At 34.2% G+C, this 17,575-nt stretch overlaps 1 protein-coding gene across 3 annotated transcripts in view; it reads right to left on the bottom strand.

Moving 5' to 3' along the window:
* The window catches only part of LOC111514388 (very long chain fatty acid elongase AAEL008004), a 201,237-nt gene that overhangs the window by 69,896 nt on the left and 113,766 nt on the right, over positions 1 to 17,575 (bottom strand). The gene's annotated exons all lie outside the window — the stretch shown is intronic.

The raw sequence follows: 17,575 nt of genomic DNA, 5'->3' as shown, positions 1-17,575 counted from the left end.
TCCGCAATAAATGTTAAATTTGTGAATGAATAAGGTTTTATTTTCACAAAAAGCTCAGATTAAAATCGTATATATCAATTTCAGGAAGAATGGTAACGCATAAAGCAGTTTTCCCCTTCTGTTCCCCCCAGACACAATGGTAGCTTGCAAACGGTACACATCCAACAGGTACGTTTTTGTTTGACTTTGGAGCTGCAATGGGCACATCGGCGTTTCGTTGTTCTCACTGGCATATGTGCAGCTTTATCAGTTCGTAGCTCCATTGGAATGAAAGGCAACGTCTTGGTATCGGATGAAATTTCTTTCCTCGCGGATTGGCCATTTCTGCTCCAATCAGGCCTGCAACCACTCTTAGCCTGAAATCCTTTATCTTCATCTTTGGTCCTTTCATCGAATTCCTTTGATTGAATAATATAGAGGCATTACTTATGCTGACATCGACGAAATAGCCGTAACCACCATCTACGACTTTTTCTATCAATGGCATAATAAGATTTGAACATATCACTGAGATCTTCAGCACCCATGTATTTGTTGTAATCCTTGACAATTTGTGGGCATGCAACTTCGATTTGTTCTCCTGTTCGTGTCTTTCTTGTGACTGTTGATGAAACAGTACCATCGTGACAGTTTGACAGGCTTTTTGTCTTGCCATTGCACAAAACAAAGACCTTCGTGCTTGTATGATGAAAGAGCTACGCTAGATCCTCTTTCGGAATTATTCAGAATTTTTCTTGGTAAACCTTTGCGATTTGATCTTATGGTACCACAAGCATATATTCCATCGTTCAAAAGATTTACCATCAATGGAATACTAGAAAAAAATTTATCAAAATAGATGAAGTAATTTTTTCCAACTAAATCTCTAGTCAAGTCGGTTACAACTCGTTCACCTAAATTTAGTTCTGGATTACTACGAATTTTTCTTGTGTACACTTGGAATTGACACACATAGCCATATTCGTCAGCTCGGACCCCAATTTTAAATCCTCGTTTGATGGGTTTCAATGTAACATATTGTTTCAATACAGAACGGCCTTTGAATTTGACCATACTTTCATCTACACTTTGATGACGCGTAGGTCTGTATGTTGATTTGAATGTTTCGGAAAGCGTATTCAGCACAGGTCTGATCTTATACAATTTATCGTAGTTATCATCACCCCGTCTTGGCATCATATGGTTGTCATTTGCATGAATATGGGAAAGCAGCCAGCTGAAACGCTTCAAAGGAAGAAATGAACTTATATATTCATCTCTCAATTGAATGTTACTACTCCAATAATCTTTATAAGAAGGTTTCTTCGTGATACCCATCATTATATTAGCGGCTATGAATTTTTTCATTTCTGTGATATTTGTTGGCTGGAATGGTATAACAGCTTGGGTTGAAAATAAGTTTGTCTGAAACACTAAATGTTCGAATAAAGTATCTGGAAAAACACTGAGAAAATGGTCACAAGGTGTCAATACATTATCATCCAATATTGGCCCTGTAGTTTCCGTGAAATCTTTCAACTTAGATTGTTTTTCTTTTCCTCCCAAATCCCATCCAACCGTTTTTTCATCTCTGATAATGGTTCGTTTGAGTCTGACTCTGAAGATCCATCATCTTCCCGTTCGAGTAGTTCAAACTCATGTTATTTCTCAGAACCATCATTCGACCTATTCATATTACCAATATTCAAAAGGGAACAATCGCCATTTTCCGTTACATCGACATTCATTTCATTAGCTTGAAATGAACAAGTTGGAATATCACAGATGCTAGATCGATCATTGGTCTCAAGTAATGGAGATTTGCTCATTTTTTGTACGTCTTTCAGATCGATACCAGTTTCGCTCTGAAAACATTTCACCGGAGCCAACTCTGTGTAAGTCAGGTCTTCACTACTATCTGAATCTGAATCTGATAGCTCAGACTCTGAACCCGAAGGTAATTCAAATCCTTCCATAATTTCGTCATATGAAAAATTTTGAATATCATTGATAGATAAAACAGTATTTCTTCTAAATTTCTTAATTTTCATTGCTAACTATGATTCACTCTGAAAACGAGAAAAAAAATTATAATTCAGAAAGAACCAACTTTTCCGTGATGAACATATCGAAAGCAATCATATGGTATAGGTATAGGCAAATTAGGTGCAGTGGTAACTTTAGGTACCACTTTCTAGATGGTCACAAAAAATAGACTGAATTGTGAATTACGATTCACTCATATCATAGTAAGTAGACTATGATAACACAAATTATATCCTCGAATTTCACTCACCTGCAAAAACAAATCCCAACACAAAACTTATAAATATGAATTTATGCGCGAAAATACCGTCTAACCTCACTTCCCTTCTTTCAAGTTGTACGAAAGAAATGTTTACAGTCCGAATTATCTCAAACAAAAAATATTTCGATACGAATACATGCTTGAGATCACAATTGAACTGGTTGCAAAACAATACCACTACCACGAAAATAGTAAATAAATTCGAAAAAGGAGGTACCTAATAGATACCACGACAACCCAAAGGGTTAACCAAATTGAACACAGTCTCAATACAATACTTAATCAAAATTATTTTGAATCTGAAGGGAAAATTTATAAACAAACAGATGGACTAGCGATGGGATCCTGACTATCTAGCATTTATCCGAAATATACACATGATGAAAAAGGAGAATGGTTCAGATACGTTGACGATGGAATGTAAATATCACAAAACAATGGAATAAGAATAGAACAAATAACAAAAGAAATTAACGAAATAAATCAAAAACTATGTTTCAGCATTGAGGAAGAGCACAACTCAAAACTCAACTACCTGGACATAACCATAGGATATAACCACAACAAAACACAATTTCAAATGGCAATATACAGGAAACCTACACAAACAAGCTCTACCATACCCGCAAGTTCAAACCATCCACCATCACACAAAATGGCTGCCTATAACGCATTCATATATAGAATGTTAAGGATACCACTCAGCAATGAAGCCCGAAACAAAGAACGGAAAATCATATGGCTATGGAAGAAATCGAAACCGAAGCAATAGCAACGTCACACTTGAAACCTAAACTCTGGCTGAGGTATGTCGATGACATCTTCGTGATTTGGTCTCATGGACACCAGGAACTTTCCAGGTTTTTTAATCACTTGAATGAAATCCATCCACGCATTAAATTTACGAAAGAAGTTGAAGAAGGTAACCAGCTCGCATTTCTCGATGTACTGATTATGAAAAAGCCGGACGGTACATTAGGTCACACGGTATATCGAAAGCCAACACACACGAATAGGTACTTAAACGCAAATTCACACCACCACCAAAAACAAATTCACGCGGTGGCATAAACACTCATTACACATTCGAGGAGGCTGGCAGACAACGATCACAGACAACAGGAGTTGAACACCATCAAAAGAACTCTTCAAATGAATAAATACTCAGAAAGAAGTATAAAATCGGCTGCCTAGACCACACGGAAACAACAAAAAACTCAAGATACACCGGTCATAACAACCACACTACCATATATTGCACAGATAAAATCAGCAGAATTCTTCACCGACACTACATATCAACTTCGTTCGTACCAGAACGGACAATAAGATCGAAATTGAAAAACGACCTAATAATATGAACATGAGGGAAGATGCGTAAAGATTACCATCAACATGGAGATCCGTTTTATCGTTTCGCACAAGCAATCAGACCGCTCAACCCCAGAAGCAAAACTCGGCACATGACAATACAGGTACAATAACAGAGGCAGGAGAGGCAGCTCAGGTAATAAGACCAAAACAGAACACGGAGTGAAACCCGAGAAAACAGCTCACCATATATATATATATATATATATATATATATATATATATATATATATACAGGGTCCTGCAACAGTGGCGCGGTGTTCCATATCTCTATATAGGAAGCAGATAGGAATCTAATTTTCTATAATATTACCTTATTGCTCGAGCTCGACAAAATAAAAATATTGGCGGTCACACAGGGTGTTCGATTTTTTCTGGGCGGATCCCAACTGTGTCTTTTTAAATGGCAACCTATATTTTTTATCGCTTTTTCGGTTTCTTCATAGAAAATAAAATAAACTTTATGTATATCTGCACTTCGAAAATATTGACGGTTTTCGAGATATCTAGCATGACAAGTTTTTTTTTCCAATATTCGTCACTCAGAATATTTGAAATTATAAAGTGGTGCCAAGTCCAGTTGAATTTTTTTTTGGTCGAATATTCTACATTGGTAACTCTCTCAAACGATATATCTGAAATCGACCTGTGATATACAGGGTATGAAAAACCGCTTGCCAAATATTGTAAATGAAAATTTGCAAAATCTTCCTTAGATTAAATGGAACACCCTGTATATTATTGATCCATAAGAAGCGCCAACGAAACCTCTACAAATTTCATTAAGTATTCCCTATGGCTAAGTTCAATAGTTTTTCTTAAATGAGCATTTCTTTCGAAAAATGGTCATTTTTCCAAAGCGAAATCCATTTGACGACTGATAAAAATATACGAAAGATATCTTGTTTCAATTTTGTACATTAGAAGGTGTCCAAACAAATATTTTTTAACGAAATAAATGTATGTACCTATCACTTTTTGCTAAATGGAAAATTATTTTTTCATTGGATGCAGAATTTCACTCATGAATCGTGCAATATCAAACCAAACAAGTTAAAAGAAAGAAACATTATAAATAACTATTTTTTTCATGTTATTATATTCATTCAGAGCTTGAGTTTTAGATATTCAAATTTGTCAACTGGCAAATTACAAAACTACAAAAGGGAGAGTTTAATTAAGGTTGATAATGAAACTTTTATAAAATATGTTCAACATGTCTTCCATTTTCTTGAATGCAGAGCTGAAGTCTATGTTTGAAAGACTGTTCTACCCTGCGCAAGACAGCTGGTGTGATGCTGCGAAAAGCATTCGTTATTCTAAGTCGCATATTTTCGGGAGAAGTTGGTGGCTCAACGTAAACCATATTTTTTATGTATCCCCATAAGAAAAAATCTAGTTTCGTCAAATCTGGTGATCTAGCGGGCCACCGTACAGGCCCATTCCGTCCTATCCATTTATTGGGAAATACTTCATTTAGATGATCTCTCACTTCTGCCGAATAGTGAGCAGGTGCACCATCATGTTGTAACCACATTCTATTGCGGAGGTCAAGAGGAATATCATCTAACAAACCTGGTAAATCATTTCGTGAGAAATTGAGATACATTGCACCATTCATATGTCCCTCAAAAAAGTATGGACCAATTACATATTCTCCAATGATGCCTCCCCAGACATTTATCGACCACCTATGTTGATAATCCACCTGTCTCAATAAGTGAGGATTTTCTGTCGCATAATAATGGTAATTATGTCGATTTACAAATCCATTTTTATGGAATGTCGATTCATCCGACCATAAAATATTATTGAAAAAATATTCGTTTCGACGAATTTTGTTCATGGCCCAATTGCAAAATCTCACTCTTTTCTCGAAATCAGCATACAGTAGTTCTTGATGTAACTGAACGTGGTATGGATGCAAGCGATGTTTCTTCAATACTCGTTGCACTGATCTCTCACTTATATCCACTATTTCCCCAATTTGTCGTTGACTCCTACTAGGATCTTCTTCAACAGCAAGAAGAACTTGCAATTCATTATCTTCATTAGTAGCTGGCTTGATGCGCTCATGTTTGGAATAATTAATAGATCCAGTTTCAACGAATCGTCCCAAGACCTTTCGGAAAGATCTTTCATCTGGATGCCTTCTATCTGGATACCGTTGAGAATAAATTCTACTTGCCAATAAACAATTCCTGTCTGATTCACCTAATATGAAAATCATATCAATCAAATCACTTTTTGATAACAACATTCTGATGAAATTATACCGACAGTTCAACTTCACGATTGACTAAAAATTTCAATATTCATTTGCAGCCAAATATTTTGTTCTGTCATTTGCCAGACTACTTGATTTCCAATAAATATTTCATTCGCTGAAAGGTTGTTTTAGACCGAAAGAATATGGCACAAATTCCGAGATTTTTTAAATTATTGTAACTATTCAAGAACGTCCATTTTGTGGTGTAATTCGCAACTTGTTTATCTAGCAACAGGTAATTTTAGGAATGGGCGATATTTTAAGGAAAGGGTATTTTTTGTATATTCTCATCAGTCGTCAAATGGATTTCGCTTTGAAAAAAATGACCATTTTTCGAAAGAAATGCTCATTTAAGAAAAACTATTGAACTTAGCCATAGGGAATACTCAATGAAATTTGTAGAGGTTTCATTGGCGCTTCTTATGGATCAATAATATACAGGGTGTTCCATTTAATATAAGGAAGATTTTGCAAATTTTCATTTACAATATTTGGCAAGCGGTTTTTCATACCCTGTATATCACAGGTCGATTTCAGATATATCGTTTGAGAGAGTTACCAATGTAGAATATTCGACCAAAAAAAAATTTCAACTGGACTTGGCACCACTTTATAATTTCAAATATTCTGAGTGACGAATATTGGAAAAAAAAAACCTGTCATGCTAGATATCTCGAAAACCATCAATATTTTCGAAGTGCAGATATACATAAAGTTTATTTTATTTTCTATGAAGAAACCGAAAAAGCGATAAAAAATATAGGTTGCCATTTAAAAAGACACAGTTGGGATCTGCCCAGAAAAAATCGAACACCCTGTGTGACCGCCAATATTTTTATTTTGTCGAGCTCGAGCAATAAGGTAATATTATAGAAAATTAGATTCCTATCTGCTTCCTATATAGAGATATGGAACACCGCGCCACTGTTGCAGGACCCTGTATATATATATATATATATATATATATATATATATATATATATTTATATATATATATATATATATATATATATATATATATATATATATATATATATTATATATATATATATATATATATATATATATATATATATATATATATATATATATATACCGGGTGTCCCACATTTTATGTGACAGGCAATATCTGGTTTGTTGAAGGAGATACACAAAAATGTTTCATACAAAAGTTTTAGGAGTTCATGAGAGCTATATTTTGATATAATTTTTGAATATAGTGTTTGGTGTAGGTGCTACAGACCAAAATTCCATTTTTTAAAATAGAACGCCCTGTATATCATTACATATTCAGATGCTACGTTAAATTCTGATATCATTTCATGTTTGGTTTTTGAAATTCGGTTACGGCGTTGTTGAGTTATTGCACTTTTCCTTAAATATAAAGTTTCAAAAAACTTATTTACTCGTACACGAATCCAGTCTATATCTTTTATTAAATTGAACTAGACTACTACTGAATACAAACCATTATTCTCACCTCTACGATACGATATCGATATCAGTTGAATATAATATTGAAATTCTTGAGAATGTGACTAACTTGAGGGTGAATTGCTTTATATTGCACAATTTCATCAAGTAGCTTATGCTTGTTGATGCCATAGTAACAAATGTTGTTGAATTGTATTTACTTGTCAGTTCGATTCAGTGATTCTTTGCAAAACAGTAACTGTGTTCTTTGTGCGAAAACTCCAGTATGCCTTTCGCGTTTAGTCCAAGTGATTGCATTGATATGTTATTAATTTTTGGGAAATGTCAGAAAAACTGCCGTCAAGCACAACGTCTATACCAAGAACGTTTTCCAGACAGACCAATTCCGTCACGAATGACTTTTTTGAGATTTGTAGAAAAATTGCGAACTGGGTCATTTCCTTCTACTATAAAGCATCGTCATCATACGAGATCTGTTAGAACTGAAGATTTAGAGATCAATGTGTTGGCTTATATTATTATTCATCCGCATATTTTTATCCGTACTCTTGCAGAAGAAGTCGGTGTGAGTAAATCTAATGTACAGAGAATTCTGAAAGAAAATAAATACCACCCATTCAAAATTCAATTGGTACACCCATTCAAAATTCAGTTGGTACAAGGTTTGAAACCCACGGACTTTGAACGACGACTTGAATTCATTGCTTGTATTCAGGTAATATTACATGAAAGTCCTAACATATTTAGTCAAATTTTGTGGAGTGATGAATCGCGATTCCACAATAATGGAGTTGTGAATCGACATAACAGTCACTATTGGTCTCAAGAAAATCCCGACTGGGTCCGCGAAAGTAATTTTCAAACTACTTGGGGTATTGATGTATGGTGTGGATTCTTCAATGGCCGCATCATAGGACCTTACTTTTTCAATGAAAATCTCAATGGATTGCGATATTTCCATTTTCTAGAAAATGATTTGATCCAGTTGATGGAAGATATCCCCATAGCAGAACCGGCTGGTTCCCCAGATTTATCACCGCTTGATTTTTTCCTATGGGGTTATTTGAAAGATATTGTTTTCACTACTCCCCCTTTGAATGTGGATGATTTGAAAATGAAAATTCGACTAGCGTGCAGTGATATTACGCCTGATATTATAAGAGCGACTTGTACGAGAGAAGTGATTCGACGTTTCGAAGCCTGTATAACATCTAATGGGCATCACTTTGAACAATTTTTATGACTTATTTCTAGGTAACTACCATTTGTATGAAATGATTCATCAAGTTATATTATTTACATTGTTATTAATTGAAGATTTGTTTTCCAATACACCTCTTTCAATTTCGCAATTGTTTCATATTCAAAATGATTCCTGACTGAATTCAACAACTCAAAATTGAAATCATTACTTCGAACACCCAAAATTTTGACTAATTTTCATGTGATCTGATGCAGAGAGAATAATTGTATGAGATATTTTAAAAAATAATAGTCGTTCTCAAGACTTTACATTTTAAGCAAAACTAAACATGAAATTTAACGTAGCATCTGAATATGTAATGATATACAGGGCGTTCTATTTTAAAAAATGGAATTTTGGTCTGTAGCACCTACACCAAACACCCTGTATATTTAAAAATTATATCAAAATATAGCTCTCATGAACTCCTAAAACTTTGTGTATCTCCTTCAACAAACCAGATATTGCCTATATATATATATATATATATATATATATATATATATATATATAGTACGTATGTGTTGTTTCTTATTATCGGCAAACAAGTGTTGCCTATCTTTGCACTTGGCTGCACCGCGCTGATGAGGCCAGTAGCCAGAAACACGCATATATATATACCGTGTATGTGATATTATCTCTAATTTCACCGACGTTTCGACAAAATCTCATTTGTCATTATCTAGGTGTGCTGTTACATGTTCAGAAGTTTTGTTAACCTTGCTCAACTCACTTCTTACTATACTGGTAAAACGGTATTCGTTACGTGTTCAGATATAGAGTGTCCATAAACTCTCTACTACCTACTACTCATATTCGATACCTTAACGGGGAAATGAGGTCAACTAAGAAGAAGAAGAACTCAGGTAAAACTCAACAACATTTAAGTAGTAGAGTTTATGGACACTCTATATCTGAACACGTAACGAATACCGTTTTACCAGTATAGTAAGAAGTGAGTTGAGCAAGGTCATCAAAACTTTTGAACACGTAAGAGCACACCTAGATAATGGCAAATGATATTTTGTCGAAACGTCGGTGAAATTAGAGATAATATCACATACACGGATCAAATACCCGGAAAACCAGTTCAGCATATATATATATATATATATATATATATATATATATATATATATATATATATATATATATATATATATATATATATACATATATATACATATATATATCAGCACCGCGCTGATGAGGCCAGTAGCCAGAAACACTCCGCGGTTTACCCCTTTTTTGGAGTGTTATGTATGTCCATGTGTTGTTTCATTTCTGATTTATATCATACACACTCGATATCATCTATATCTTTGTTTATATCCTGTACGTGGATGTCACGCAGGTAGCTATAGCTGTCCACGTGGTCATGTTAGATGTAGCTAGGCCTTCTAACTGGAACCTCAAATGTGCGGTTGGCTCCTGTTGTTGACTCCGTTTTTTATTTTCGGCAAACAAGTGTTGCCCATCTTTGCACTTGGAGGAATCTGGGAGCTGAATATACAGCCCTTCTGTATTACTGCAATTCACGATGGCTCTCACGTGGAAATTTCTTATTTTGTGTATTAGAATTACACGAAGAATTTAGCATTTCTCACAACAGGAACGTCATGAAAACGTCAGATACCAGAATTTTTGCTAGAACTAGCATATTTGTGCAATATATTTGAAAAACTAAATAAATTGATAACGTCTTTTCAAGACAACAATACGCAGCTTCTGAAGCTGATGGAGAAGATTGCGGCATTTAGAAAGGAACTGGATGAAAAAAAGTATGAAGGTGACTGTCAAAATTGCTTCCCGCAACTGTATAAATATGCGGTATCTAATGAACTGGTTGTCTCACAACACCTGATGTCCCTTTTCCCGGATCATTTTTCGATCTCTCTTGCGATAGCAGCCGTAAAATAAAATTCACCAGTTCCGATTTGGTGGAGTTTTGGTTATAAGCTAAAAATGAATATCCAAATCTAACTTCAAAAGCACTAAACGCTAGTTGCGTAACGCTAGTTGCATCAACACCGATTTTGGACGACCAGTATAAAATCGGCCGATATTTTATTGGTAGCGGGTGCTTGCACACTCACCGAATTTTTATTGGTAAAACACTCAGTTGCTTTGTTGTCGTAATTAGCACGCACTACCAAAACGAAGTTAATGCGTAGTAACTACAATTTCACCGAGCATTCGAGACTGGAATAGTCGGTAAAAAACCGGTGAGTATGCAAGAGTGTATTTAGTCATGTACGCCACTACTCCCCGGTACTGCCGGCGATACAGTGGCAGTGGACGGCTGCTCACCGGTATTTTACCGGCGACGATCACCGGTCGGCGTGTGTGCAAGGTCCCGTTCCCGCATGTGGTTCACTATTGGAATTTGGACGACCAGTACAAAGTCGGCCGTCCAAAATCGGTGTGTGTGCAACTAGCGTAGCGTTTTGTCGTATTCATAAAGGGGGATTGAGATGAAGTAAATTCAATTTGATCAATCAATTTTGTGGACAAAAACTGATGAATATAGGTAACCAAGTCAACTGACATTTTCTTTTTATATTATGTTGTAACTTGGGGTTGACGTTTCAACTTACACGAAAACTTTCAGTTACGTAGGACGTTCCTGAAACCGGAAGAACATATTTTATGATTATCTGAAAAAGGGGGTTGATTGGGTAACAGGATCAATTTTTCCTTTAAAAATCAATTGTATTCTTGCCGACGTTTCGAATTTAATTAAATTCTTCTTCGGGGCTCTGTAACAATGAATTTTCATGAATATACCTTCCACAAAACTTATTTCAATTTCACAAGAAATAATGAGTTATCATTTAAATTACTCACCGAAAAGTAGTTTTTTCGTGTTGATGATAATACTATTTCAAAAATCATCAGACATATTAGATACGTATTTGAAAAATAAAAATGAAAAACACATTGCAAACAACAATATTTCGAGACAACACCAACAAAAAACGACATTAAACAAACGAATGGCTTTATCTCTGATTCTGATAAGGTGGTGTCTGTTTTTTAATCAATGGCAGAAAGAAAATGAATGAAAAAAGTGTAAGTTATTCAGGTATTTTACGTATCAAATTAAAATATGCGGTATTAGGGCCATCGATATCTCTTCTAGTGTTAACACTATCGCATTTGAGGATGTGTATCATTTCGCCCAACATAGCATTTGTGACAGCTTCCACAGTTCAATTTTTACACATTATTGGACTGTATTTCTTGTAGTATTTCAGTTTTTTTAAGAAAAAATTGATCCTGTTGCCCAATCAACCCCCTTTTTCAGAAAAATTTTTGGATCACCAAACTAGTTAACTGAATATATATTTAGGGTTGAAATCTTGACAGTAGACTATATACAATGAGTTTTCTAAATGAAATAAAGAACATTTACGGTGATGAGGCATATTTTGGCATGAAAGTTTGGACAAATCTGATTAGAAAACTAGCTAAACAACGTAACCATAGCAAGTTTTTATTACAGTGTAAACAAAAAAATATTTTACCAACTCATATTCCTACTATTTTTGAATGTATACAATCCTTATTACTAGAAAACTCTCCTTTTGTAAATACCTACCACAAGGCTTTACTTGATTTTCAGAAAAAAATTTTGAATATAAAAATAAGATGTTCCCATTGGAAAGTGAAAAGACTTGAATTTGATCTGATTAAAACTAAAGATTCAGTTTCAAAAATTGTATCATCCTCAACTTTTCAGGCATTTGATACCAACCAAAATCGACTTCATAACACATTATATAATAGAACTGAATATTCCCAAAAAATCAAATTTAAAAATTTACTTGAAAAACAACAAATTACCACTCCTTTCCATGTTAATACAAAATGGCTAATTAATTGATAGAATTGTGAAATACCAAATAATGTTCAATATTTATTGAGTATGGGTGATAAATTCAATTTACCCTATGAAAATAAGAAATTTTCTTTGAAAGATATCATCATTGATGTTGAACATATAATTGGTACATTACAAATTATCGAGAAAGAAAAGATAGAAAAAAGAAACAAGGCTGTGAACATTCTGACCAATTTCACAAGATCTAACAGATTCATAGAAAATCAAATAAATTTTGATGATATTAGAGCCACTCATGTGTTTCTGAAAGATAACATAATTGTAACCAAAGCTGACAAAGGTAACTCGACGGTTGTAATGAATAAAAATGAAAGTCTTGAAAAAGCTACACAAATTTTGAATGATAAAAACACGTATACCTCACGCCGAATACCTCACGTGTAACAACGGAGTTTTTCCTAAAATGTATTTTTTATCAAAATACCTTTGAGGCCTATCGTTAGTTTTGTTGGTTCTCCCGTCTATAGGCTTTCGAAATGGATTAGCGAAATATTGACACATGGTTTCGTAAAAGATGAATGCCATGTGAAAGATTCTTTCGAATTTTCTGATTTTATCAGAAATGAAATTATACCTGAGAATTATATTTTAATTTCTCTTGACGTGGTATCTCTTTTTACTAACATTCCTATAGATCTATTGATTAGTATAATTAGAAGAAAATGGGAAATCATTTCAAACTTTATCACTTTACTCATATATCTTTTCATGGAAGTTTTTGAATTCTGTATAGATTCCAATTATTTTCGTTATAATGGATCTTTTTACAAACAAATTTTTGGGTTGGGAATGGGTAATAGTATGTCACATATTTGTGCAGACTTGGTCATGGCAGAACTACAAAATATATGCATTAAGAAGTTGTCATTTTCATTGCATTTTTTCAAAAGATATGTTGATGATATTGTTACTTCCATCCCAAAAAATAAACAAACTGAATTATTAGACATTTTTCATAGTTTTCATCCAAAACTAAAATTCACTCGAGAAATGGAAGAAAACAATTCGTTAGCATTTTTAGATACTAAATTATCAAAGATGAAAACCGAATTTTAAAGGTAGACTGGTATCATAAACCAACTTTCTCTGAGAGATTTTTAAATAATTTTTCGAAACATAGTTTTCAAAATGAAATCAACATTATGAGGAATTTGAAATCAAAAGCAATTGCCATTTCCAATTCTGAATTCCATAACAAAAATCTCCAATTAATTGAGAATTAATCGAGAAATAATTAAAGAAAGAAGATTCTCCTCCCAAAATACAGGGGTGAAACCCAAATATCAAAAAATTCCATTTGTAGAAAATTTATCTGTTAAACTTGGAATGCTACTCAATACCGAAGAAATAAAAGTGGCTTTTTCAAATGAAAATACTGATGGAAAGCATTTTTTCTCGAAACAAAAAACTAAAACACCACAAGAAATACAATCCAAAATTGTGAACAAATTGAACTGTGGAAGCTGTCACAAATGATACGTTGGTCAAACCGGACGGTGTCTTAAAATACAAGTTTCAGAACACATGAGAGACTCTAAGAAACTGAATATGAAAAATCCCACAACTCTCGTTGAACATGAAAAAGAATATGGACACATTTTTGATTTTGATCATCCAACTATTTTAGATGTTCAACCATACTTATCAAAAAGACTTTTGAGCGAAATGATACATATCCTCAAATGCGATAGTGTTAACACCAGAAGAGATATCGATGGCCATAATACCGCATATTTTAATTTGATACGTAAAATAACTGAATAATTTACAATTTTTTAATTCTTTTTTTTTCTGCCATTGATTAAAAAACAGACACCACCTTATCAGAATCAGAGATAAAGCCATTCGCTTGTTTCATGTCCTTTTGTGTTGGTGTTGTCTCGAAAATTTGTTGTTTGCAATGTGTTTTTTATTTTTATTTTTCAAATACGTAGCTAATATGTCTGATGATTTTTAAAGTAGTATTATCATTAACATGAAAAAACAATTTTTCGGTGAGTAATTTAAATGATAACTCATAATTTCTTGTGAAATTGAAATAAGTTTTGTGGAAGGTATATTCATGAAAATTCATTGTTACAGAGCCCCGAAGAAGAATTTAATTAAATTCGAAACGTCGGCAAAAATACAATTGTTATTTTAAGAAAAAATTGAACCTGTTACCCAATCAACCCCTTTATTCAGAAAAATTATTGGATCACTAAACTAGTTAACTGAATTTATGATTATCGTTCGATGAAAATATCTTATTCAAAAACAGGATCATATCAAAATAACCGAGACGAAAATTTTCTATTTCCATTTTTGGCTTACATTGTTTCCAAACTCCCCCTACCCATAATTAATTATTTTTATCGCCCCTATTACGACATGATGTATTGTAGAATCATACTTACTCAGTGTATATTTTGAAATACTTTCGCTATGAAATCGATTTTAATCAGCAATTTGTAAAAGTGTCATTCAATGGCAATGCCGAACTGTTTAGTATTTAATACTCAATTTGGAGTTACGTAATCGTTTGTTCATTTTATTCAGACAATCGAATGGGTACTATCAATAGCGTCAGATATAGGTTAGGCGAGATACTGACTGGTGAACATTTCACGCATGTACTCCTTTGAATACTGATGAACTCTTTCGTAATGAAGCGCAGACCATTTTTTTTGAGTTACTGTTCACGACAAACTCAAATTTCTAAAAATCATAAACATGGCAGAGGTTCCATAACGAACTAAAGCTAACTTGAGGCCAATCTCACACTAGCAACTTTAGTCAAGCAATTATTTAATCACACAAATAGAACAGATTAATTTTCTTGAGAGCCCAAACTCAGTTATGGCAACTAAAAAATTCCAACATGTTCGATTTTCCTGAAGACTCAATTGTTGCTAGCAAAATAGACGCAAAAGTCCACACCTGTTTCCTCTTGATTTTTTGTTACAGTTTTGACGTGCCGTATCACCATAGTATTTATAGAAGCAGGCAAATTGCGCCCTGCGGTGTATGACACAAATGTAAGGAACATATATATATATATATATATATATATATATATATATATATATATATATATATATATATATATATATATATATATATATATATATAGAAACACAAGTTAATATCGGACATAGCACTCATGAAAGTGGCAAACCATAGACACGTGTTTCGGGCTTTTGGCCCATCATCAGTATGGTGCAGCCAAGTGTAAGGATGGGCAACACTTGGTTACCAAAAGATAGAAATACAAATGCACGGAGCCACCAACAGGAACCAACCGCACATTTGTGGTTTCAGTTGATAGATCTCGTGTTCACAAGAAAACTATCGAAATCACCACGGAGGCTGCTATAGCTACCTGCGTGACATCCGGGTCCAGGAAATTATACAAATATGAAAGTTATTGAGTGTCTTGATATAGAAACACAAGTTAATATCGGACATAGCACTCATGAAAGTGGCAAACCATAGACACGTGTTTCGGGCTTTTGGCCCATCATCAGTATGGTGCAGCCAAGTGTAAGGATGGGCAACACTTGGTTACCAAAAGATAGAAATACAAATGCACGGAGCCACCAACAGGAACCAACCGCACATTTGTGGTTTCAGTTGATAGATCTCGTGTTCACAAGAACACTTTCATGAGTGCTATGTCCGATATTAACTTGTGTTTCTATATCAAGACACTCAATAACTTTCATATTTGTATAATATCCTGGACCCGGATGTCACGCAGGTAGCTATAGCAGCCTCCGTGGTGATTTTGATAGTTTTCTTGTGAACACGAGATCTATCAACTGAAACCACAAATGTGCGGTTGGTTCCTGTTGGTGGCTCCGTGCATTTGTATTTCTATCTTTTGGTAACCAAGTGTTGCCCATCCTTACACTTGGCTGCACCATACTGATGATGGGCCAAAAGCCCGAAACACGTGTCTACGGTTTGCCACTTTCATGAGTGCTATGTCCGATATTAACTTGTGTTTCTATATCAAGACACTCAATAACTTTCATATTTGTATAATTTCCTGGACCCGGATGTCACGCAGGTAGCTATAGCAGCCTCCGTGGTGATTTTGATAGTTTTCTTGTGAACACGAGATCTATCAACTGAAACCACAAATGTGCGGTTGGTTCCCGTTGGTGGCTCCGTGCATTTGTATTTCTATCTTTTGGTAACCAAGTGTTGCCCATCCTTACACTTGGCTGCACCATACTGATGATGGGCAAAAAGCCCGAAACACGTGTCTATGGTTTGCCACTTTCATGAGTGCTATGTCCGATATTAACTTGTGTTTCTATATCAAGACACTCAATAACTTTCATATTTGTATATATATATATATATATATATATATATATATATATATATATATATATATATAAAAATTGCCGTGACTATTTAGATCAATGAATTCGATGATACCCAGGAAAACAATCCATCAATGAAAGTGACTTAATCGAAATTAAAGTGAAATTCAACCGATATGGACATAAGTGAGTAACGGTGATGACATCCCCCCTTAGGAAGACGCCATTTATGAAATCGAGATGAAGAATCAATCCAAGAATATCAAAGATAAACGCCTTTAGGCGATCAGTTGGGAAGCCAAATTTTGACATCGACCACCGAACGAAATTCGTCCTCTTTCTTTCAACACCATGAGAAAGTATTGTAAAATTTCATATCAATGCTATTGATATAATATATTAAATAGCGTTTCTGTGAATGATATCTGTTTCGATTCCATGACGAATATTTGAAGTACAAAGTACAAAAAGGAAAAAGTAATTTCAGTGAATTCGAAGTTCATCTATTGGAAAATAGTTGTTTCAAATGGGCTTTAACTTCCAGCTTACATCTGAAAGATATATGCACGAACAACACATCTTTGTAGATATTTTATTTCGAACTGACTTATGGTATTCCTTTATTCGGGAGGGTAGAAAGGAGAATATCTGGGTGAGGAAGATCATAGTTTTTGATAGAACTACATCCATAATGAATGGCTATGATACCCTGAAGAATAGTAGTTTTTGATCTGATAAAAATCTAACTGAACGA

The sequence above is a fragment of the Leptinotarsa decemlineata genome, unplaced genomic scaffold (assembly GCF_025532065.1).
Source record: "Leptinotarsa decemlineata unplaced genomic scaffold, Ldec_3_MD MMD2_tig00000090_RagTag_RagTag, whole genome shotgun sequence".
Taxonomy (NCBI): Eukaryota; Metazoa; Arthropoda; class Insecta; order Coleoptera; family Chrysomelidae; genus Leptinotarsa; species Leptinotarsa decemlineata.
The sequence above is the reverse complement of the archived record's forward strand: the minus strand, read 5'-3'. Positions and strand labels throughout refer to the sequence as shown.